We start from the raw sequence: 25611 nt of genomic DNA on the forward strand, positions 1-25611 counted from the left end.
CTTCCCGCTCTTCTCTCCCCCTCCACCCCAGGCCTCTTCTAAAAAAGAGCACAAATGACTATCATTAGAGATGAAGCTTGTGGCTGGTAAAGTTCTGGCTGCTTTAAAAATCAGGCAGAAGAAGTCAGCTCAGGCCAGCTTGAAATACAGAATCACAGGAGATGGCCAGGCCACCCTGGGCTTTCCGAGAGAGAGGAGCCCAAGCCGCACATTTCTACTACAGTTTAAAATCTTGGTGTTTCACTTAGGGTTGTTCAGACCCAGACTATATGGCTTAGCCTCCTCTCCACATGAGATTTGACTGCTATAAGGGTGCAGCACTGGGGGCTAATGGGAGCTATTGGGACACACTGCAGGTGAGAACCCCCCGATAATTAGCATTCCCACAGGACGTTTCTCATCCTTTCTGATTCCCAGCACATCAGAAATACCACCTTACAGCTGCTCCTGAAGCATCACAGCAACCCACTCTGCCCGTACAGGACTGCTCAACAGTACCAGGTCACTGCACACCAGAAGCCAGGCCATGCACAAACCCAGAAACACCACCCCTAAAAGCCTAGAACAGCCTCGTTTCATAAAAACCAGCGTTAAATGCTCTTTGTTAATGTTACCAAAGATTACTCACTTTAACCCAGCATCATCCAGATCATGCTCAGAAGCCTACCAATGCAATGCAAACCCACTGCTGTTAGGTTTTAGCTTCTTTGATGGGGCTGGAGCAACAGAAATTAGTCCTACGCATCTTGGATTTTCTCAGGAGAAATATTTCCATGAACAAAATGAGGAGAACAGACTCTCGGGGCTCCTCATAAATTCTGGCACAGAAAGGCACGTGCTTCCACTGAGTACATTTCAGAACAATATTTCCTGAGGCATTTCTGAACGCTATTGATTTACATGCAAAAGATTACGCTTGGAGCCATGCAAAAGGACCGGATGACAAAGATGGAAGAACAATGCATCAAGAAGCAAGCACAAACCCTTTCTCTTCAAGTTAATTAAAAGAAATGAGTCCTGATTCCCTTTGTGGGACACCAGGAGGGTACCATTCACTGCTCAGGAGCTAATCCTGATTTACTGCAGCAAACCAGAGTGACAGCGCTCAGCATCCGACCCATTCCAAGTTGTAACCAGAGACTTCAGCACAAAGCTCCGCACACAGGCAACAAACTCGGATCAAATTTTACTAATCACCTCTCTCTTTTCAATCCATTACTTTGACCATTAAGATAGTCATATGAATTTGTAAGTCTGAGATGGGAGCCACGTGAGCCTCCGTGGTCGTGTTTCTATGGAAACAATTCCCCGGGCATCCTCGGCCCACATTCGGTATTCCTGTCTGTCTGTCTCGTTCACACACTCAAAATCCCCCTCTTCCGAACACTCACTTCAGGAAGGCTCTGCTCTCTTCTTCTTCATCCATTGAGCTGGACATCAGAGGGCTGCTGAGGTGTCTGACAGGTCACCCAGAGAAATCAGGGCAAACAGGGCAGCACGTTTTCCACTGACTATTCTAGTGCTTGGCCTTTTTGGAGTAACTGGCAAGACTGAAAATGAGTCCTAATTATCTTTTAGTGCTTTGGCCTCTTTCATCCCTCAGTCAAGAACGCAAATGAATTGCAGTGGGAATTGATATCTGTAGCAACATCCACCCAGAAGCTACCGCACTCTGATCTGCTTCCTCCGCTCCCTAGCAGCACCTCCGAAAAAGCAACCCCTGTGTGGAAGGTGGCAGCATTTGAGGTCCACATGCAGCCAAGCCACATCACACTTGGGCCCAGGGACAGGGTAATTCCTTGCCCTAATGGACCGAGGAGCTTGCGAGGCAGCCAGAAATTAACTTCTTGCTTAAAACGTGGCCATAATGGTTCAATTAGCACTCCGTCCTTATGAAGAGCACCGCAACCCAGGCAACTGGACCTCCATCCCTTCCCTTCTGAGACTGTTTCACAGAACAATGGGCTTCACACTTAATTTTCCTCAGTCAGCCCGCATTTTTAATTGCTCAATCTCAGTGTAAGTCAGTCTCCCTGGGCCACCGGGAACAATTCCTTCCTTGTGCCTGCAGCGTGGCCACCGCTCTGAGCAGCTCAGCAAGGGCTCGAGTTGGGGTTTCTAAGGCTGAGAAGAGAAGCTGCTATGCCCTCTTCCAACAAGTTAAACTCCCTAATTGTCTACTCACAGCCTGCTCCTCATTGTAACTGTTGCACAGCGTGGATTAGCATTCACTTGTGCCGTTATACCTGCAGCTTCTCCAGACTTCTCATGGCAATGTCCCTCCTTTTTCTGTCTGTATTAAGCTTTCCTCTGCTGGCTTCAAAGCTCCCTGTATTTCTGCAAGAGCAGGTAGCAGATGTGTCCTTTCGGTCCATCCTTTTGCCGACATTCAGCTGAAGCATTTAAAAAAAAAAATTAAACTTTTTGGCACCGGCTCTGTTTGTTAGCACTTATATCCCCAACAGGCATCAGCAGAGGTACTACAAAAAGATGTCAGATTAACTTCTGCATTTAAATACTATATCCTGAATACACCAGGAATTAACTTGCAGTATTTAAAGCACCAGTTGCCTCCCTAAACTGCTGCTTCCACTCCTGGTTTTGCCAGTTTGAAAGCAGCGTATGGGCCGCATTTTTAGACAGTATAATTTGGCACAGGTCCCTCGGCTCCATTGTTTTCACTGGAGCTGTGGTAAGCTACACCAGATGAGGATATTGCTCCAAAAAGCTTTTGCTTTAAAACAAACACACAAACAAAAACAGGTTTAGACAAGACCGGGGATTTCGGAGCTGCATTCCTGTCTCCAGAAACTTCCAACGACTTGCAGTAGTCTTTGCTTAACCAAGCCACAAATTTGTAATGCCTTTAATCTTCCCATGTAAGTCAGTTCCTCTGCTCCCTTAATCGTTTTTGTTGCTCTTCTCTGAATTCTGTCCAATTTACCACACAGCACAGACTCCATTACATCTGAAAGGCCAGAAGTATGGTGTACAGAAGCTCATTTTCAAATTCCATGACCTCAATTCTTGGGAGGATTTCAGAGACCAGACACCAGGCTATAAATGAAGAATGTGTGCCCGTATAGCTGGTAATTTAAATGCATTTTCTGTGAATAAATCTACTCGGTACTTTCTTGATCTGTACAATCTTCTGCCATAGGGGCCTAACATAAAAATACTTCAAAGGCTCGAACAAATTCCCTCAAGATGTGATCTTCAGCATTTCAAAAGCTGAAAGACATAGACAAGGTTTAAAGTGATCATGATATATTTTCAAGGTAACACTCTTCAGCAACTCCTGTTCACCCATTTCTTGAAAGTGAAATTATCTCACCTCTCTCCTTATGTATCTTTTTAACTTATTGTCTATCTTATGAGCAATGTGAAGATGAAGTGAATTTGACTTCTGGGTAGGGTTTACTATACCTCATTATCTTTAAACGAGGCACAGCGATGCTTCCTTCCCTCACATGCCTACTAGATGGTCCCAAATGGAAATCCTGCAGCCACAGACCCTCACCACTTCCCTTCCCTCTGCAGCACTAAGAAAGTTTAGGTTTGGATTCAAGTTTCAGCCGCAATCTCTCTCCCCACGCTGCACTGAAACAAGACCCTGCGCAGCAACACTTCTGTGAAAGATTATTTTTGTGTTACACCTCAGTCCCATCTCTGATATCAATTATACAGTTTGAATTTTCAGCCAAAAGATATTTTGAAACCGATGCTATTGGCTGAAACCAAGATTCCTCGTGTTCCCCAAGTAGTTTTATAACAAACTCTCCGAGGCTGCGGCATATTTAATGAGAATGCAGATGATCAATTGCAGCCCGCCTTGCACGGTTAACTCAATCAACAAACTACTAATGACTCCAGCATGTTACAGTTTTTTTGGCTAATGAGAACCGTATTGACCAGATTTTTCCCGTTCTCCCAGGATCAAACGCCAATGTGGAACGAGTTCTGGTACCACTGTAACATTACCCTGCGAGCCAAAGGCTGCCCAGCGATAGCAGGACACGGCCTGAGTGTCATTAGGGAGCAAAAAATCTCCCGGGCTCACAAACCAGCCTCTCCAAACCCTTACGGAGTAGGTGTCTGTCTGGGGAAACCAAAGCCCTGAGGACCACAAAGCTGCAGCACGAGCACAGAGCCTCCACATTGGAGCACCTCATTTCGAGACAGGAGGTTTTTGTGGCTCCCACCTCTCCTCCTCCTCCTCACTGCCTTCTGCTGCAGGATAATTTGCAGCAGGTGAGAGGCAAAGACACTCCGCTTCCTCCTTCCTTCTCTTCTGGGCTGCCATTTCCCCTCTCCCCCCTTTCTTCTACTTCCCTCCCTCTTCAAATAGAAGCTGATTGACCATTTTGTGCACAGACACCTAACAGCTGACCGTACGCTAAGTGAAGAGTGGTATTTATTGCCTGAGGGCTCATATATATATGAGGCTGAGGGCTGAGATGGGGAATGGCTCACCAGGCATTATCTTGCCGGTTACCAGCCACTGTTAAATAAAGATTTGCTCCCCCAGAAAGCAATGGAAAGAATTCCAGTGACTTCAGTCATCTTTGGATCAGGGCTTTGTTTCCTTACAAAATAACCTTCCCTTTCCAGTACGGTCTGATTTCTAAAATGACCCATTTCTGAAATAGACTTTCCATGCTGTACCCTGGAGAAAATGCCCCAGGCTGACCAATTTCTCTCCATCGAGAGGAGACTTTGGGTCTATTTGTGTCCCCACCACCATCTAGCTGGGGGATTTGAGCCATGCCACTTCCTTGCTCCAGTGCTTCGCTTCCCCGTGTTAAACAGGGATAACATGGAATGCTTTGTCCTCTGGCAAGCAAAATTGCTAAAGAAAAATAATCCTACTAAAGGTATTATTTGGCTTTTGATCAGCTTCAAGCTGCACCACCTGATAGCCACACACTCTGCCATCCTTGCCCTTCCCTGCCTGCAGCCAAACCAGAACAGAAAGAAAAAAAAAAAAAACCTCAGTGGGTAAAAAAGGGAGATAGAAGTACTAATTAGCACTCGTGAATCAGCTGGAAATGGTCAATTCTCCAAAGCTTCTTTTCAGACTCAGCTAATTTGCTACTATCATTTTGAACTGAGATCGCGGAAAACGTGCCCAGTTCATCAATAGGGATTGTGTTCCTTCTTCCTTAAGAGGTGCTCCTACACAGCTCTCACCACTTTGAAAGCTTATATATTAAATATCATTCAGCCAAGACATAGTGGGGGTCCACGCTTGACTTCATTCCTCTCTTAACAATGTCCTCAGGCCAGCCACCAGGAATTCAGACACTTAATGACTTCCCTGGGCTGAGAACTCTTCATCGCGGGCGTGCCTTCGTCTTATCTACAGCGGGAAATGTTCCCGTGCATTTCGTGGGCTGCACTGACCACAGCCCTCCTTGCTTCGCTGACTTTCTCCTGCATTATTCTCCGGGTTAAGGCTTCCTCGCCTCACCTGCAGGCCCAGGCACAGCCCTGTTCTGGTAGCTTCTTACTGCCTCTTAACTTAGCCTTAGCTTTCAGCCTGCAAACCCTACTCCCCTCACTCCTACCCTCACTTCCACACCATCACCTTCTCTCCTAGACCATTTGCACACAGGTTTCCAGAGTCCAAGCTGATGCCTGCTCTTCCCCCAGAGCTTGCTGCTATCCTCCAAACACCTCACACACTCCTTTCCATCCTCCTTTTTTCTAAAGGACGCAAGCCAGCAAGCTGGAAATGGCCACTGGAAATCTGCTTTCGCTGACTTACTCAGCTTTAATCTCCTTCCTCCCCTCGCCCTGTACAAAAAGTTTACAAAGAAAAACCCAGAGCTGGGTCCAACACCGTGTGCTTTAAGTTGGTTCTTGTCTAGCAGATAGGAACCGTTCCCTACCAGCAAGGTTTAGGAAACGTCCAAGTCCCCCTTGGCTTTATTCTCAGGGCCATCAAGAAGCCAGTTCTTGAAATACCCAGCTGGTAACTCCTGGCAGTAACTTTAGTAAATTAAAGTTACATTAAAAATAACTTTGCCACTGCTTTGGGTTTTCTTTTGTAAATGGAGCATGGCATTAGCACAGCCAGCTTTTGTACTCCACAGCTCCTTCCTCAGCTTACTCAGGAAGGGAATAGCAGCAATTAATGTATGGGTGCAAGGCAAGAAGGATGAAGTAAGCCATCGATCTCGTACTCCAGCTCAGGGTGAGCCAGTTCCAAGGAGTCCAAGATTAGCACCTGTATCTCATATCCATGCCAAGTCCTCCCCTTGCCCCGTGCCTCAGTTTCCCTTCTCAGATGAAGGCGATGCTGACTGCGAAGCTGCACTGCATTCTGTTTGACAGAGCCATTAAAATCCACAATCATGCCCTCTTCTTCCCATGAGCAGATCCGTGGAGACAGTGTTATCAAGTAACAAACTGCTACACAAAGTATGTCTCTAGGATACGTATGAACGAACCAGCATGCAGGCATTAGATAGTCCTACAGTGATTGCACTAGCTGAGCCCTTGAGGTGTTTTGTTCTGTTACTGACGCTGCCACAGACTGCCTGCATGACCCTGGGCAAACCATTAAATCTTTCCCCATCTGTACAACAGCACAACAATCCATCCATCCTTCTTTTCTCCTTCCTCTCAGGGCTTCTGGCAGAGCAAGCTCTCAGGGCCAGAAAGTGACTCCTTCTGGATGTGCCTGCAAAACAAATAGCAAACCAGCAATATTTGTAATAATGGAGAGGCCCAGACTTACAGGCAAACCCTAGGAAACTGCTTACCTAGAATGGATTGTGACTTCTGAAGCAAATATGTGAAAAGTAAGGGATTTTCTGCCTGCTTTTTGCCATTTTTTTTTTGCCTTCAAGTAGTGGAAAGGAATGACTAGGAGGTTCTCTGGACAAATCAATGAAGCTAACACCAAACAAATGACCTTTCCTGTGTCTTGTAAGTACCTGTCAACCTCAGGAGTGCTACCACAATTGAATGGAGAGATTTAAAGCCAGACTATTCATTAGAGAACAAACTATTATTCTTGAGACTTAAATGAATTGGCTAGTGGCCAGCCTTCCTTACAGCCTAGGTACCACTAGGAAAATGGAAAGTGGCTGCTATTTGGGTTTGCACAAAAGCAAAGAAGAGAAAAGTCTTTTAAGAAGAACAAGAGCTGGGCTATTCAACTGATGAAGGCCTGACGCCCTCACAAGATGGCACGAAGGGTAAGCAGATACACAGCATAATCGGGGGACCATGAAAACAAGCACGGGTCTGTAAACACCAGAGATAGCCTCTACTTTACAGCATCACTATCAACTGATTAACCACACTATAATGAAGGCATTCATGGAATAAAGAGGCTGGGGGGGTGTCTCAATAACTCCAATTTTCTGTTACACAGTAGATACTAGTGACTTGCAATATGCGGTTCTGAACAAAAAGCCAAATTATTCTCTGATATCGCTCACATTTGCATTGAACACTCACATGTCAAAGTAGGAGTTACGAACCTCACCGTTAATCATCTGTTTTGTATCAAGTGATAAGTCACCTTTATCTCCCCAGAGCCTTTCTCTTGGGATAACCTCCTTCTCAAGTTCCTCTCCTAAAGCTGTTATTTATGGTGACTAGAACAAAGTAAAGGGGACTGACACGAACTCTGCCATATAATACTGCACGTGGCTATACTGTACAACTGGGAATGGCACCTCAGCTAGCAAGCCAGCCCCTGAACAAGAAGAGCACAGCTGTATTGGTTCTTCATCACACCCAAGTTAATTAACATTGCCAATAATATCCTATTGAAACAAAGTTATTATTATTATTATACTACTATAGAAACTTCAGGATTAAAAGTCTACTATGCAGAAGAAACTGCAAAACTGCTGCAGCAGAAGTAACTGGCCCCACATCTCACTTTTTTCCAATTCCCCATCCATGCTTTGCACCTTCCTCTAGTGTGAGCAGCAAGAAATGCTTGCAATGGCAGCACTGAATTTTGCTTACTCTGCTGAGTTAGTTCAGGGTTACTCTGCAAGTAGGCCAGAATCTTACAAGATTACTTTCTTCAGTCTTGCCACAAAGGCAGCAAATAAAACCATGTGCAAGGAGTTGCCTACCTCTCCACACCACACTTTTGCCAATGACACACAAACTGCTGTAAGGCAGCTTGATGCTTCAGCCACCCTCCCCTTCTTTCCCTGCACTGCAAGATTTTGCAGATCACAAAGCAAATCCCACTTTCCACGTCCCATTCCTAGTGTCTTTGAGAAGTGTGTGCTTCAAGTCCTGCCCTCCACATTTAATGTGCCTGGCTCTCCTGCTTTCAGGCTGGGCTATCTCAGCGTAGGTGTTTTCCAGCTCAATTGGCTGGGGAAGAGGCACTTACGTTGATAAGGTCTCTGACGAATGTCATCTTCCTCTTTGTTCCAAGAGGTTTCTGCCACCACATTCCTGCCACGCTTTTATTTACTCACCAGTCCAGTCCGTTTGAAAATTTACTGCTCTCCAGCGCGTTAGCGGAAGCTCGTGGTTGCTTGTGGTTTGCAAAAAGGAAGGGTGCATTTCAGATGACACGCAGTAAAACAGTCAGACCATGTGTAAAAATAAGATTATACCACCCGGGCCAAGGTTCCAAGCAGTCCAGTTTAGGCACAGATAAGGCAGTCTGAGGAGGCTTAGGATGCAAATTGAGTGTTTTTTCTTCAAAAACTAACCAGCTGCTGAAGGTGCAAAAGGCAGGTTTTTAGGATAAGCTTTATGGTCCAATTTGTTTCCATCAAATTCTGCTTATGATGCTTTAGCTGACTGGATCCAGAATCTGTTACAGTAAAACAGGTCATAGAGGATGTGGAAAAAGATATTTCCATTCTTCAAAGGAAGGAAAACAATTTTTCATCTTTTCCGACTGGATACAGTTAAAGAAGATTACAGCTGGTATGACTGCTCTCAACAGCCTGGCGTTTGACCTATAATTCCGTAAAAATATAACTAACCTTTCATATATTCACTGTCAAGAATTCTTCCCCACATGCTCTTTGTTCTTCTCAGCCTACTTTACATGGAAATTGTACCGTGTGCTAGATGTGCAGATGAAGGTTCCTTGGGCTTATTTCATGATCAGACAGAGCAGATTAAAATGAACAGAGCAATATCTGGTCATCCTACCTATCTGAGAGAGAGCCTTCAGTACAAACAAGGGAAGGGGAGGATGAGGAAGGAAGGCTGGTGTCTCTTCCTTGGGTGCAGGCATCTGAAAGAGCACTTCGGGGGCCTGTTTATTGTAAGATACCCAACAGCAGCAACTCTGCACAACTTCAACAGACGTTCACCGCTCCCCAGAATGAACCCACATTGTAGGAACAGAAACGTGGAGGCGACAAATCAACCTGCCTGCTCTGCCCTCCGACAGCACCATGGCACCATGCACGATGGCACCACATTACAGAGCCTCCTTTACAGAGCCTCCTTTACACACAGACTCTGAAGCCGAGGGAGACATTTGTGCAGAAGCCTAACCTTGTGTGAAGGTGTTGACAAAGCTCAGAGAAACAGCCACCCAGCACAGAGACTTCTCTCTCCCCCTGCAACAAAGAGGGACAGAAAAAAAAATGCAGTCTAGAAGCTGTTTCCCAGCACTGCTCTTTGTGTAACTGTAGCAGCTTTCACAGAAGTATCTCTGCAGGCACAGGAAGGTAAATTAACTCTTCTCTGTCTGTGAAATAAGTAAGAGTAAGTTCAAAGTCAGCCTTACATGTGACACCAGGTGCAGCCTCTGGTGTAGCAGTCCCTAAAACTGGTCGCATCCCCAGGTGCCAAATGCAGCCTGTCCCAATGGAAGTGGAGGGAAGCTCTCCGAGCACCTGGCCTGCAGCAGGTCCAAAACAGTTCAGAGAGAGATCCCTGCCTCTCTATACCTGGGAAAAATCCCCTGGTCTCCTCAGGAAGCCTTCAGCCTCAGCTTGGCCAGCTCATCAGAGCTCACGACCACCCAGCAGACAGGGATTGCCTCGTGCATTTGGTGTTGTGTTGGTGACGGCCACGATCTTGGCACAGGACAGAAAAGCGAGGTTAATGCAGCTCGGCACAGAACAGGCCCTACGCATCTCCTTGCCTGCCACTTTAAGTTTAACTTTCTCTGTTTACTTTTTAATTTAATGTATTCTTTTGATCTCTCTTTCTCTCCTTTCTCTTGTCTCCCTGAGTTTGCTGACACAGTCGAAGCATGACAAGCTCAGACAAGCTAACCTACTTTTTCTTTTTCTCTTGTACATGTTAACGCTCCCACTCTTCTACCTAGCATATGAAAGCACATTGCAAGTATCATTATAATGATACTTCCAATCCCCCTGTGAAGTAATTCCCCCAGCTGACAGGTGAAGAAACCGAGACGCACGGAGCTCTTAAATTACTTGCCCCTCAAGCTTACAGAGCAAGCCAGCAACACAAGTGGAAATGAAACCCAACAGACTTCTGTTTTTCTGGGTCCCCATCTCTGTAAAATTATTATACTTCCACCCATCACAGCTCTGTCAGATGCCTCCATCTCTAAATAGGGGAGTAAAAGCAAAACTTTAGCTACCCATTACAGAGTTACATATTTTTGTAATTTATTTGCAGCCAAGGAACTCCCATTGTTGTATCCTCTGTGTCTTCAGCCTGCACTGCAGCACCACAGCTCAGGTCCAAAGGGTCCAGGCTGCCTCAGAAAAGCTAAAGCTCAAGGGATGTGTTAATGGGAAGGGGCTACAACATACCTGCTTTCTCTAGCCCCATGTCTTTATATTGCATGGAGCAAGGTTTCCTTGCACTAAATGATGTAACGTGCTCCATTTTTCCTTTTAGCCTCAGCTTCCAAAAAAAAATCCAGATACTACAAGAAGCAAATTATAAATGCAAAAGCAAACTTTGGACAAGCCACGAATCAAGTTTCCATGAAAAGAAATCACTTTTGTGGTGAGCAGGAGTGACCACAAAGGGGCTGAGCCCCGTTTAACTGGTGCATTGTAAGCATGCATCATCAGGTCAGTGCGAATTAACTCCTGTCTGCTCCAGTGTAGACAAGCCCATGGTTCTTCCAGCTGTATGTGCAAGAACACTCCCTTTGTCTCGTCTGGAGCCGTTATACTGAGCACACAGCACGTAACACACTTGGGTCCTGATCCCTTGGGAGTCGGATACACGCAGCTCCTGCGTGCATGCAGCAAGGAGCCGCTTCAGACTGCTCTGCGAGTCAAGTTACTTGCACACGTACCTGCAGGGCTGGGTACAAGAAACGAAGACCTGAAGCCACCTGGCACCACGAGGAAGGCATTCTCACATCTCACGGGCTGCTGATAGCCAAAAGCTTCACCCAGAGTCTCTCACCAAACCACCAGGTGGATCTCTATGTGTGCACTTCATTGCTAATGTTTAATTATCTCAAACACAGCAATATCCACACTGCTCTAGAAAGAAATCAATTCTCCCTTTGCTCTGAGCTATGAATGCATGTATTCCATAATCAGCCTAAGAGACCAGACATAGGGGAGATGTACATCTGGGAAGCACATGAGAGGCCTTCTCACAGAAAAATTATTTTGCAAAGCATCTCAGGCCCAGCTTCAGGTGTCTTTCCTTCATTTGCACACTGGAAAACTTGACTGATGTTTTCAGTTTTTAAGATATTAAATAATAACCACCCAGCTACATTACTTGAATGCTTTTCATGCCTAAAATCTCCCGCTACACCTTATACGTCTTATCTGCAGTATTTCTTTGACATCCTAATACTGTTCCTGCCATTAGCCATGGGACTCAGTTCTTCCATCGCTGATGTGAGGTTGCCTCAGGGGTTACACTGGGCACACAAACACCTTCCTGGGACAGAAAGTGAAGTACACTTAGCTGAAAAATCCCAAGGCATCCAAAGCAGCAACCATGAACTGGATTCAGACATGTTTTCAGTGCTGAAACAGCTCTGAGGCTTTCATGGGGTTTCTGAAACCTGTGGTTTTCCTCACATCCAAAGAGAATTCCCCCTGCGAAGCAGCTCCTCAGCACGGCACTGCCACCACCAGTGACCCCAAGAAGACAGCAGGCACAATCCTACAGAAAACCCACAGCAGCCAGCACAGCTGCAATGCTGCCTGGTGATGGGCTCCAAGATGATGGTGGTCCACAGCAAACCCAAACCGAAAAGGCTCAGCGTCTGCACACCTAAGATTTAATTTTCCCTTCTTCACTCCCCTGGCAACAAAACATTGTGGATCTGGCACCCTGGGTGAGGCTTTGCAAAGAGGCACGAATAACATTTCTCGTTTGCCTTCTCCTGACTGCTGTCTTCTGGCTTGTGGACTTCAACTGAGCACATCCAACACAACACATGGAGGCATTAAATTCAACTGAGGCTCTTCAGCATTGTAATTATTACATTTCTCCTTTTGAATTTCCAAACCTGTTCATTAGGTCCTATCCCATGCAGCTGTGAGAAAAGACAAATGAAATGGAAGGCCGTAATGACACTAAGATGAAACTGAGCCTCAGAAAAAAGCCAAAGCATCCAAACCAGAAACCCTCACCCTATCCCCTCTGCAGTAAAACTGAAGACCTTTGCCAAGACATGAGTTTTGTGCAAACAGACGTAAAATTATCACTCTGCACACTGTGAGTTATACCTGAAGCTCAAAAACACTTTCAGTCAAACCTCACGTTTTGATGGTGGCAACACAAGCGTGGAAGAAACACTGAAATCTTAGGGGTTTTCTTTCGTATTATAGACTACCCAATATTAACCCATTTTGATTTAAAATGCCACTCTTGGGTGGAAAAATGGGGAAATAAGATTTTGAGCAACTTTTTTCCAGTGATTTGCTGCAAAATACCATGAGGTGGGGTCTAGCCACGGTTAGCGTCGGAATCTGTTCCCAGCCAGAGATAAATTAGGCCCTGAGGCACCCTGCTAAATCACAAGGGTGGCTGCTAGCATGGCTCAGTTTAGCATTTGTGTTTCTCCCTCTCTCTTTCAGGTTTTCCCAGGAGGTCCAAAAAAGAAGAAAAAACATTTACAGGAGCAGAAGGTCTTTTCTGTGCTGGAGACGTCTTTCTTTTCTTCCCTCCCTCTGTTTTAGGAGGGTGGCGATGCTATGAAAAGACCGGATCTTGTTTTACTTTATTGCCATTAGGGGCAAAGTAAAAAGAGAGAGACCTATAAACACAAAGATGCCAAGATACAAGGAGCCTACATGCTTGAATGCCCAGCCCTGGCTGCTTTGTTCCATGAGTAATAATCGGTATGGTGACAGAGGTCATATGTGTACATTTGCCACAATGGAGAAAGAGGAGGTGCAAAGAGATGCACTTTATGCCAACAGCCCACTTCGTTTCCTGTGGCACAGCATCCCTTTGTACCTTGCACAAAGCACAAACCTTTTTATTCGCATTTCTCCACCGGATGGACACCTTCTGTTCCACTTTTCCTCTCCAAAGCAGTAGGTGCTATCGAAATGCTTCTGAGAGATTCAGTGCAGAAAAGGTTCGGGGCAACAAACCCAAACATTTCCACCTGAGTGCCACAAACCCACTCGGAACCCAAATCGCATGGCCAGTAACAAGATTTAACTCTAAACTTTGAATCCAGGCCAGGGCAGTTGAAGTTTCTCTAAATTCAGTTATCCCAGGCTAATTTTGTGCAGTGGCTCCCAGCACAGCACCTGGAAATCTCATACACTGCAACTCCAGAGATTTTGCATTCCTCTGAAGCTTGACCTTCCCAGCTGGCCCCGCTGCCCTGACCCACAGCAGTAACCCCTGGCCAGGTACCTCTGGGTTAACTGTTGTGAAGCACGAGCTCTGAATGTCCAAGGAAGGCAGTAACTTTGCTTTATGTGAAGCTCATGTTCTGATATCGCTCCTTAAATTTGCCCCTCTCTGCTGAAGAGCGCAATGAGCTCAAATCCCAACGCCAAATGTTGGGCTGAATTGCAGTTTCAGTGAGATAGCCCAGGAAATCATTCAATACCATCACATTCCAGATCCAGGGTTCACTCCTTTCTGTCCCCAATTTCAGAGGATTTGGTGGCTGTGGATATAAAACCCAAGCAAAGTAGGAGGAAGGGATGTGTAAAACACTATGTGCTCTATCCCAGTCCTTGCAAACATCCCCACAGCACGGTACCAAAGTTTTCCATCCAAGTTTTCCACAGCCCACTGCAGAGCACGATGCTCAGCCTTTCTATGGGGGACCCTGGAAGCAATAAGCCTGCCCTATAGAAATCCCAGACTATTGATGAACTGCATGGGGCAGGGGGGAAAGCCTGCAGCTACAGAGTCAGGTCATGAGAGCAAAAACCACTTATTTCAATAGAATAATGAGAGCGGCCAGGTGCTTAATCTCAGTATTTGTAGAGAGTTTCAACTTACTTGCTTACACATCATTTACGTTTCACATTACTGTCCATAAAAATAAAAAAAAATAAAAATAAAAATAAAAGAACAGGAAAGAATATGATAAAGTACAAAGTAAAAAATTTAAATAAAAATAAAGCCACCACTAGCACTGTAGTCCAAAATGAGTTTTCAACACAAAAACAAAGGCTTCGTCCTTCCACATTCCACAACACAAATCTCAAAACATTTAAGCAACAATGCTCAGACCCAAAACACTTCCAGGCCATCAAGGTGAGACTTTTGACTCAGGCTCATAAACTAGGACATGGCTGAAAAAGGTTTAGAAACCTAGCAAAATTTTAATATCCATTCCAGCCTGTGTGACCAAAGGGATTATCCCGGAATGGCTCACCTGATTAGTTATACAAATGCCTTTCTTTTTTTTTTTTTTTTTTTCCTTTTAATCCAAGACCGTGCAGAATGCCAAATGGCAGAATGGAGCGGGCTGTGTACTGGAATGTCTGAAGGCTGCAGACTTGGGATTTATATTCCATGTTGAATTCATTGTTCTCTCTCCTACCCCCACTGCCCTCTAAAAAATGCTGCAGCCATGACAGAAATAAATTAGCCCGAGGTACAGGTCACACCTTCAAGGGCAGTAAGCGTTCTGGGTAAAATCAATAGAGAAGATGGGAGTCTCTAGCAGCTTAGAAGCAGAAAGAATGACACATTGATAGCTTTACATATACCCAAACAAAGGCACTTTGGAACAACCCCGGTCCCTGCTGCCTTGCGAACACAAAGCTCGGGTTTTTTCAACCACCTGAACCCCAACAGCAAGACAGAGGCGATTGAGAAAGGCACCCGTTTCTTTGGGGAATTTGCATATTGATGCAGAAAAATCTGCTTGTTTGCATCCCTGCCCAGGAAAGGGCTCCAGACGCTGAATTCTGGGCCAGGTTGCAGCTCCCACAAACTTTCACAGAGACCAAAATCCGCACACAACCTTGGCTGGAGTTTTGTGGTCCTGTGAAGCCTCTCAAGGGGCAGGAGCTGAAGCCTCAGACAAAAACTCCCAGGAACTTTGGTGAACACAGAAATCAGCCCGGGAACCATCACCACCAGACTCTAACACTATTTGTTGCATTTATTTCCACTCGTGATTTTAAAGCAAATAATAATTTATTCCAAATCACCTACAGTCTTTCAGAACCTTAAATCCGAGCTTCAGTACTTACAAATCACAGTTTGTCTAAAACTGGGTGATTTAAGTTTCACAAGGATGTGGAACATAGTAAAAACCATTAGACTTCTGCATGGATATTCCTGACACCTCCATGGTGAGTTGAGTATTAACTCTCAGAGCTCAACACGTAACCTTTTCAGACACTTCATACCTCCCCCGGGGTTCCAACCTGCATTTTCAGGTTCCTAAAAGCTTTAAAGCCCGATCTAAGCTCCCACAATATTTCTAAAAATAGGACACAGACTCCTCGGTCCCTCGGGAGTTTCTGAAATTGCTGCCCAGGAGATTTCTCAACAGGCAGAGCTAAAATCTCTTCTCCTCGTGTCCCTCCCAGACTTCCCCCGAGACAACTCCAGCCCAAGTACAGCGGGATCTAAAACCAAATGAACCCTGATTTCATGCAACACCAGCAAGGGAATGCCAAATACGTAACTTTCCCCTTGCCTCCTTGTTTGTTTGCTTTTCCTAAACCCACATAACGTTAACATGTGCATTGTTCTTCGATCAGTAGACTCCCACTTCTGCCTGTGTTGAAATCCCGTGCAGTGTTGAGCTGTATTTGTACTTACATTTACGGAGCCTGTGAACAACATTGTAAATGGAATTGTTTTCATTCCCAATGCTGCCTGTGAAAATAAATGGGAGGATTCACCATTAACACCAGCGCTGCATTAAACGATTACCTTTTGCATACAGTCACTGCCCTGTCTTATATCTCAAACACGTAGCAATACCTGCAAATATCTCTACTCAGGGAAAAATAAAACTAAAATCAACCTCCTGAGGAGAAGCATTCCTCAGACACCACCTGTGTTTTGCTGCTGCTCTGAAGGCCTTTGTATTTTTGGATGGCTCCTTGAAGCCACCAGTGCAGAGAGAGAAGAAAGAGATTGCCTCACTTTAGTCACCAGAGAGGAGAAGGCACCTTTTAGTCTGTAAAATCAGGTCCTTGGGGCTGTCCCCTGCAAATCCCCCGAGCTTGCTGGCTCTCAGCTGGCTCCCCGGGAGCTGAAGCTCCACCAGGGGCCGGGACTGGCTTGGGAAGAGACTTCAGCAAGAGGTGACTGATGGAGCAGAGTGGAGCTGTGAAAACTCTGCTGGTGAAGATGTTAAAAGCCTTTTAGAGGAGTCACAGCAGCACTCGTTGGGAAGTGTTACTTGGAGGCACGCAGCCTCCACCAGAAGTCGGAGGTGAGGGAATCGCTCTTTCCATGAAGTTGCAAGGATGCTTTTAGCTGGGCCACGGGCTTCCAGCTCTTCCTGGCTCACCCCCTGCAGCCACTTTCAGAGAAAGTGGGGCAAAAAAGTGGGGCACATTCAAGATCTTCCCAAGAATGACCAAATTCACCTGCCTCCAAACAAATGTCAGTCAGAACAGCCTATGATTACTTGTCTTGCTGTTCTGTTGTGTTTTACATCTTCCCAAGGACAGAAGCATGGGGCAATAATCCACATCACTGCCTGAGATACTCTAAAACACTGCCTGAGGTACCAGCTTTTGCTCCGTGCTTCCATGATAGACATTAAAATAACTAAATAAAGCATTTGTACACAGTGAAATGCGGCACAAACCATGTGCTTCTTCAACAGAGATGCCGTGTCACCTAGCGCAACTTTCTCTAAAATAAATCCTCCCCTATTTGTTCTATATTTCCATGTGTTTAGCAATATGGGAAGTCCTGCCCAGCTTTAGAGAGCATTCCCGACAGCGGCTGACTCGCTTCTCGGAGTGACTTCGCCAGGGTGTTTGGGATGGGTCCTGACATCCTGATACCCAAAACGCTCAGAGCAATCGCCGTCTTCAAAAGAGGACGTCTCTGTGACAGCGCTGAAACAAGGAGGCTGCCACAAATAACTGCTCCAGAAAGCTAAGGCTGCCTGTCGGTGACGGCCGGTTTCAGAAGATATCCCTTCGTTTCAAAGAGCAAGATCGCAGATGGAAATCAGAGGAGATCCATGCTATAAGTTTTTTTTTTCCCCATTTAAATCATTAACGAGTCAGGATTCAGCACAAAGATGGAAGACAGAAAACTACGCCACACGCCTTGGCACCAGCTTGCTCCCCTCTGGAGGTAAATGAAACCTTAGGGCTAGCTGGGCCTTCCACCAGCTAGGGCATCCCCTTCTCATTTAAAAAAAAAAAAAAAAAAAGAAAAATAAGGATAAAAGTTAGAACAGTTGTGGATTTGTCTTGGGAATACCTGAAAAGATGGAGGATGGAAGTAGAGATGGGTGAGAGGCTAAACAATTTGTTGGTTAAATCTGGGCTCCCCATCCAGAGAGATGCTGTACACTTGTAACTTCTGCAAGTCTACAGTCTGCAAAATCTTAACCCTAGGAGGGGAAAAGAAATAATCCAAAAACATTTCCTGTCCATTATATCTTGCGTGTGAAGTGGATTCCTGCAAAACTGCTGGATTTGGACACCTGAGAGCGAACAATGGAATGGGGCAGGCCATGTGCCACGTGCTGGATGAGGACAGTATTTTGCCTTTCCACTGTCACTAAAAGGATCCAAACTAAACCTGAGGGCCTGAAAGGTCCAAAAGTTGGTGCCTGAAACCCAAATCTGGACGTGCATTTCTGAAGCCTGGGCTTATCGCTTCCCTGCAACACAAGGCATTTTTTCTTCAAAAAAAAATATGCAGAGAGGCTTCCAAGAAAGCCTCCCGGTTGCCCTCCCCATTTCACAGCTAAGGAAATGGAGGGACTGCACGCACGGAGGGGAGGGAGGGAGGGAAGGAGGGAGGGAGGGAGCCTGCTGCGGCCACACCGCGCCTGTGGCCATCTGCAGCACACCCCTCGCTGCCTCCGTAATCCCCTGCAGGTTGCTAAATCAAAGAGGAGAAATAACGCAAATAAATTTTCCCAGCCTTCTCACATCAAAAAAAAAAAAAAAAAAAAAAAAAAAACCTTCCTAGGATCTCAGGGGATAAGGGAAAGGAAAGATCAGAGAGCTTCAGCTTTGGTCATTTGCAGATTTCTTCTGCTTGGCCTGGCTGCTCCCCGTCCCTCCGCGTGCACGCAGCAGGTAATCCTGGTGGGAACCAGCCAAAAGACCCCGTGTCACCCACTCGTTCTTACTTTTGCTCTCCCCTCACCCTTTGCAAAGATGAGATGCTGTTTTTTTTTTCTGCAGAGTTTCCAGCTGTGAGTGGTGAGCAGCAGCACAACCTATTATTGCACTTGGCTAATGCATTATGTGCTCCCAACCCAGTAACTAGGAGCACACATCGTGACTAACCTGTTATCCTTTTCCTGAAATCCTTTGCATAGGGAATCAGTTTCCAGCTTAAAATACCCAAGTAGTAAGCATACAGCTTGTAAACAGAGGGATTTCACGTTTGCATGTATAGTTAGTTCTTCAATTATCTCAAGTTGTGAAAATTCAGAGGATTTGCCTACAGACGCTGCACGCACTTTTCACACTTGGAAAATTAAATGCTAACTTTTGATAACCGACATAACCTTCCTGAAGAGCACTGCAGGACATAATTTAACAACAGCAACTACCAAATGCTTCTGACTTGCTTCAAACAACCATTAACCACAGACAATTTCTAATTATTTGAGTCCATTTTGCTTCTTATTCAGTGGTCATTTTGTTTCTTGACCACTTGGCCTATGCTCAGAAAAATCTCCATTAGGGAGCACAAAGTCTCAAAAGAAAAATTATTCTTTCCTCTTTCTAAGGCTGGGATTGTTTCAAACCCTCAAGAGATAGGAGTTCTAAACACATCTTTAAAGCTAAAAAAGTAGAAAGCCCTTAAAAAAAATTAAGGGCACAATAGCCTGTTACATTGAAACATGCTGTTATCAAATAAAATAGCTGTCTCGCACCCTTCTGCTAGCAGTTTTGCAATTCATTTTCCAGAAAAAAAAAAAAAAACTGCAAACATATTAGAAGACAAAACATCTATGCTCAGACTGGAAATGATCACATGAACAAGCCACAAGATTTGCTTGATAACATTCAGAGTTTATTATTCAAGACCGAGTCTCATTTTCAGCTCTAAGGGAGAGGGCGGGGAGAGAAGGGGGAACAGGCTTTTAAAGCACACACTTGAAGTAAAGGATCGCATTTGCAGGAACCACTAAAAAGAAGAAAGAAAAGAAAGGAAAAAGTAAAGAAAGCACACCTCTATGCTACCAGCAGCCCAGGCTTTCAAAAACGAGGCTTAGCTCCCCAAAATCTACTCACTGCGTTTCCACTAGAGCCAGGTTTACCTTAGCAGAGAGGCTGAGCCCTCTGAGAGCTGCTAAAAACTTTCGGAAAGTTCAGCTCTGCTGCAGATGGGGAGGGACACGGGAGAGCAGAGAGGAAAGCATGAGCCCCGAGCCCCAAGCTGCTGGCAAAGCTGCTTTCTCTGCGCCCCCCTTACTGACCTACGAAGTCTTCGTTTCACAGGTAGCAAAGTTTGTCCTCCTCCTCCTGCCAGAGTCACGCGGGCACGCTGCACGGCTGCGAGCGCCCTGCTCTGCAGAAGAATATTGTTTCCAGCCTTCCCGTGACTAAGGAGAGAAAGAAAAATGCAGTCCGGCCAGGTACTGTTTCTTCGTGAAAAGTAAATCCGGCATTCTGGAATGAGTTCAAACATAGGGCTTGACAGGCAAAGGAGAAAAGCTTTTTTTTCACTGAGCATGCTTAGTCCTGCACAGCCTGCACACTTAATGAACATTACTTCCTTCCCAGTGGTTACTCCTAGCAGAAATCCACACCCCCTCCTCTTTCAGAAGTCAGGAATGCAGCTGAAACCAAAGTCCAGAAAACATGCCCGACACCCAGACAAGGCCCCACAGATCAATAAACTCAGGTTGTGACCTGCAGGTCACTTTGTCAAACAGGACATCAGGCTGAGTTTTTTCTGCACTTGGTATAGTTTGCTTTATGCTTCGGCTAATGCTGCTCGCTCCCCAGAGAAAATAAAACGGCACCGGCTTTTAAAGAATGATTAAATGCTTCGATAACAGATGGGAATTCTCCTTCAAACCTTCTCGTCCCAAACCTGCTTTAAAACAAGGAAAGAACGCCGCATAATGAAGCTGATCAGAAAAAAAAAATTAGGTCGTCGGATTCCTGAACAAAAGTTATCTGAATTTGTCATAGGTGAAGACTTGCTGGTAACAAACAGGCAAACAAAGCCCTTTCGTTTGGTTAGGGCCTGATCCTGTCCTGTCTGCAATCCCGGGGAGCTTTGTCCTTCCCTCCAGCGGGAATCACGCCGGGGCTTTGGATCACAAACGCATGGGTTATTTTTAAAGCTTTTCCTTGTGTTTCAAGCTTTGCAGTTGCTTTCCGATATTCTCTACAGGTCACACTTCGTTCTCCCATCCCGGTTCTCATCCCCAACAGGATGGGGAATTCGGCCTTTTGTAACGAAGCCTGTGCTGGCCCCCAGTGCCATGTCCCGGCCTCCGTGAAAACACCAAGCATCCGACGAGCTATAACGAAAGAACAGAGGCCATAATGTGGTGGGAGCAAGGAGCACTAACCAGAATTAAAGCCTGGTGGGTTGTTACCATCCCCAAGACCCCTAAGGTGATGAATACCACTCTGCATCTTAAACTAGGTTGGAAAAAAAAAAAAAAATCAGGACCTCTGTCTCTGAGCAACCCCAGCCTTCACAAGGCTGCAGGCTCTGATTCGAGCAGGACAGGCCATGGCAGGGCCTTAAATCCCTGGGCTCCATACAAATATGGCCTTTAAAGCAGACCCAATGTAGAAAGCAAATGTTTCTGTACTCGCACGGGTAGGTTTCAGGATCACCGGGGGGTCTCTGTTGCTCCTAAGGGCAATCCAAACATTTTTAAGAAGTTTAACTGCCTACACATCCCTGCTCTTCCTGGTTTTGTTCAGGATCATAAAAGAAAAAGCCCCAAAACTGCGTGACAAAAACAAGCCATGGTTGCCTAATTTGAGATTTTGGAAATCCCCAGAGAGAGCTTCCTGCAGATTTGGAGAAGCAGCAACTTCAGGCTAACCAAACCCCAGCGTGCCAACCTAAAGACTTTTCCTTTTGGCACACTTCCAATTCATATCCTGAAGCTTTCCTGGAGCCTGGGAAGTCCCTAACAGGACAAAAAACCTGGCAGCTCAGCTGGATTTTTATCCCTGGACATCTCAGACACCTCCCATGGCTGTGGAGGCCAGCTGCCCAAGAGAACTCAGCCTGCCAGGGCTTCATTAACCACGAGACATCAGAAGCAGGCAGACACAGTGCCACTTATGACTAAAAAAAGTGACTCTAAAGCTCTGAATTGATGAACCCAGGGCTCAAACACACTCTCACTTAGCAAGATGTGGTGATTTTAGACATTCTTGTCTCCCTCAGTAGCTCATCACCACTCTTGCAGCCCAGCAGGATGAGCAGAGCAAGTGAAGGCTGTGACGTGGTGTCCAGGAGTTACCCCCAAATTCCCACCAGGAGCAGGAGCCAGATGCCATGCGTTATCCCTGCAGAGCTCGGCCAGCCCCACAATGTTTGTGGCGGAGCTGCCGAGCACCTTGAGGCTGCTGTGTGGTGTTCAGGAGCCATTTCCCTTGCTGCCTGTGAGCCACAACAGCCCCGCTGATCCCCTTCATGCCCAATTACCCACAGCAGTTGGCACGACGATTTGTTTCGCACAGCCTTGGCCTCGCTTGCAGACGAGCCCCGTGTCCAAACGGGAAGCTCTCTACCTCCAGTTTTCCTTCTCAAAGGAAAAAATCATTTGGGGCACTCAAGTCCACGAAAATCCAGCCTGCTGGGAGCTGTTTGCAGACCACATGGAGCACGGCATGGCAGTGGTACAAGGCCTGGACCTCCAAAAAGCTCCATATCGTGTCCTGCCACGGGATTATTGGGTTCTTTGAGGAAAATCGGGCTCAGCCCTACCTGCCTTAAACGCACTTTTGGATGCAATTAGGGCCTTTAAAGAGCAAAGAGTTGGGCAGGATTGCAAAACAGCAGAAAAGGGAGACTTGTCCTATACCAAGAAGCTATTGGGTCTCCAAATGGACCATCGGCAGCTGGAGGACAGTCTCCTCCAGGTATCCGTGATTCAGGACAAGGATCAGGGAAAGCCTGGATAAACGAAAAGCCTACAGGGAAGTGCACAAGCTTTAGACAGAGGAACTCCTTGCGTTTGGGGTTGCTGCCTCCATATTCTGCCTAACCATTAAGCTGTGCCCCGAGGCGCAGACCTGAAACAGACTTTGGCGTGGCATCAGTCCCTCCTGGGGTGAAGAACAGAGCCCACCAACGCACATTCACCAAGATCCAGTAGGGAACTGTTGCTGCCAGTCCTAATGAGAGCCAAATGGCTGCCCCTCCCCGAGCTAACAGCTCCAGCTGGGGCAGCTTTGCTTCTCTTTTCCCCCTAGGATGCATAAACTGCGTTTTTGCTCTCCTTCCTGACACCAGAAAAGGCTGGATCGCTTCCCACTGTACTGTGAGAGCTTGAAACTTGGCCATGCTATTTACAGCATCTTCTTTGCCCGGAGGAATTGGAGCCGCAGCGTGATTTTTCCACCATATGCAGGCAGCAGGCACGGCTGCATGTGCCAGCACCGCTACCCGGCGAGCTGAGCCCTACCTGTCGGTGCTTCCCCGTGGCTGCTCCAAGTCCTACAGCGAGAGATTTCCCCAAGGCCACGGGCTGCTGGCGCTCAGCTCCATTGTTCTTGGTGCTGGGATGCATCCCTCCTTCAATTGTTAGCGGGAAAGGGCAAATTAAAGAAAGACCCTGAAGGGTGGGGCTCCCTTTCTGGTCTTCTCAGCAGAAATCTTAAGCTTTTGGCTGCGCAGAGGTTTTTCAAAAGGAGTGAAGTGACTCAGAAGTCTGAAATCTATTGATTCTCAGCGGGAATGGGGCTCCCAGATTCCTGCTGGAGCTGCAGAAGAGCTCGTTCTGCCTGGGAGCGTTTGGAGAAAGAGCCAGTCCTTCCCACCTCTCCTTTAACCACCCCTAGATGGGCTGTGGGGTTCCTGGGGGCCCTCTGGCTGATGAGGTACAATGCGGGGTGAGTTTTAGGATGCCAGCAGTGGGGCTGGCATCAAGGAGCACAGGCAGGCTGGAAACCTCCCAGACGACAAACCACAGAGACCTCGTTGGCAGAGCAAGCAGATGTGGGTTCCCAAAGATGTTTTTTTTCCTTCGCCTCCCATTTGACGCTCATTCCTACCTTGCACAGAGGAAAATGTGACCCAGGAGACCTCGTTCCTACAGACACTCAGCCTGCAGGTGGGCAGCCCACCCCAGTAGAAGGGCTTTGCCTTGCTTTAGGCAACAGTGTGTAGGCAAACGTCCCCAGGAGAGGTGCCCACAGGAGATCCCAGCACCGGGATGGGGGAAAGGATGCCACAGGACGAAGCTTTCGAGCCAGTGCCAGCAAAGCAGGCTGTCTCCAAGCAAGGAAGATACAAAAGGAAGATGCAACGTTGAATTTTTGCCCCTTTCTCCCCTCAGGGCTGCCACAGTAACATTCAGCATCCACATTACAGAAGGGTTTTTGGTGGAGGTGCAGTGAAAGTACCGAGCGTCAAGTCTGAACAAAATGCTGACCTGCTTTGGGGTTTTTAGTGCTGATGAAGTATTAGAACAGTAAGACCAGATGTCTTTCTGAAGTTATACTTGGGTTTAACCAAAGTACCTGGGCTCAGAGGCAAGAAACTGAGAGAAACCCACAACTGTACATGAAGATATGAGCAAACTGTCTAAAAAGTATCTTTCAGCTCTAGGATCTATTATGATAGAGGAGCTGTTGCCTTCATCTATTGATAAAATATTAAATAGGAGTAGCTGGCATGTTTTCCAGAAATCAGCGGGTAATCTAAACATATTAAACCAGGAGAAGGTTTCACTTTGAAGGCAGTGCAGAGAAGTTGCCTGCTAGGACATGACAACGGAGCAGCTATGGGGAGAGCAGCAGTTCCCAAGCCTGGGCTGGTTTTCCACCTAACTTTGGGTGAGACCCTTCACATCTCTGAACAAAAGTACTCAAAGGAATTGGGTGTAATTATTACAAAGATTGCTATGATAAATCTGAGACAGCACTGGAAAAAGGCAATAGATAATGCAGGAAAGATCCAACCACAGCTGCAAAATTCCCAAGGATTCAAACTCAACATTACATTAAGATGTAAAGCAAAAGAAAAAGAATAAAAAAAAAAAAAAAAAGAAAGAAAGAAAAAGAAAGAAAAAAAAGAGCCAAGCAAGCAGGCTCTCACACCACTCAGAAGTGTTTTGAGGAGAGTGTCCCACACCATGGCAAGGGCAGTGACACCTCCAGAAGCACATCCCCTGCAGAGCAGGGCACAAGATGCCAGGAGCCACCCCGCTGGACCTCTTCAGTTATTTGAGCTTTTCAGAGTCTTCTTGCAGGATAACAAATAATGAGTACTTCCTAGGACAACCTCAGGTTTTCTGTTCCAGGCAAATAAATTTGATCAAGGGAGGAGAAAAGACAAACCGCACTAGCAACAGCATTGAGCTCAGGGAACTTCATTTTTCACAGTTCAAATGAAACCCAAGGAGAGTTGTTACAAGGCTAAATGTTGTGTGTGCACAGGTACATATGATAAATACTTGCAGAAAGGTGCTGCTGCAGTGTGATGCTTCTGAAGGGGCTGTGCTATGTCTTTACTAAAAAGATCTAAATGCAATAAGACGTGATACTTTAAAAGGGAAAAAAGGAAAAAGGAAAAAAAATCCTGTCTACCTTAATCAAGATTTGGTAGTATTTTCTGATATAAGGGGAAAACGTTTAGAGTTTTGCTTCTGATCAAGTATAACTAAAGCCATTATCTCACATGGAATCGGTGGGATGGTTTTGTCAGCATAGGAGGACTTGCCATTTATCAACCTCTTTGGGATTAACGACTTTGCTGGTTCCTAATCCCAGCAGTCTGGTAAAAGTGCCAGTCAAGCAGGGCACAGTGCAGTGAGTATCAGCACCCAAACACGAGACAGTTCAGAGCAGATAACCACCAGTAGCACTGCAAGGGACAGGCAAAAAGGCAGGAGGACTCTTTCAG

General features: G+C 46.2%; 1 protein-coding gene and 1 long non-coding RNA gene across 2 annotated transcripts in view; both read right to left on the reverse strand.

Moving 5' to 3' along the window:
- Positions 1 to 3103: 3103 nt before the first annotated feature.
- LOC311422598 lies at positions 3104 to 20271 on the reverse strand. The gene is made up of 3 exons (XR_014685430.1): positions 19982 to 20271; positions 16165 to 16221; positions 3104 to 3231 (listed from the first exon to the last, which is right to left on the reverse strand). It is a non-coding gene; the product is annotated as an uncharacterized lncRNA (long non-coding RNA).
- A 573-nt stretch (positions 20272 to 20844) lies between these two features.
- Positions 20845 to 25611, reverse strand: part of LOC311422593 (uncharacterized protein) — a 113978-nt gene continuing 109211 nt past the window's right edge. The window contains exon 3 of the transcript XR_014685424.1: positions 20845 to 21037. The gene's annotated coding sequence lies outside the window, so the exon portion shown is untranslated. The remainder of the gene's footprint in view (positions 21038 to 25611) is intronic.

This window comes from Aythya ferina, assembly GCF_964211825.1.
Source record: "Aythya ferina genome assembly, chromosome: 22".
Taxonomy (NCBI): domain Eukaryota; kingdom Metazoa; phylum Chordata; class Aves; order Anseriformes; family Anatidae; genus Aythya; species Aythya ferina.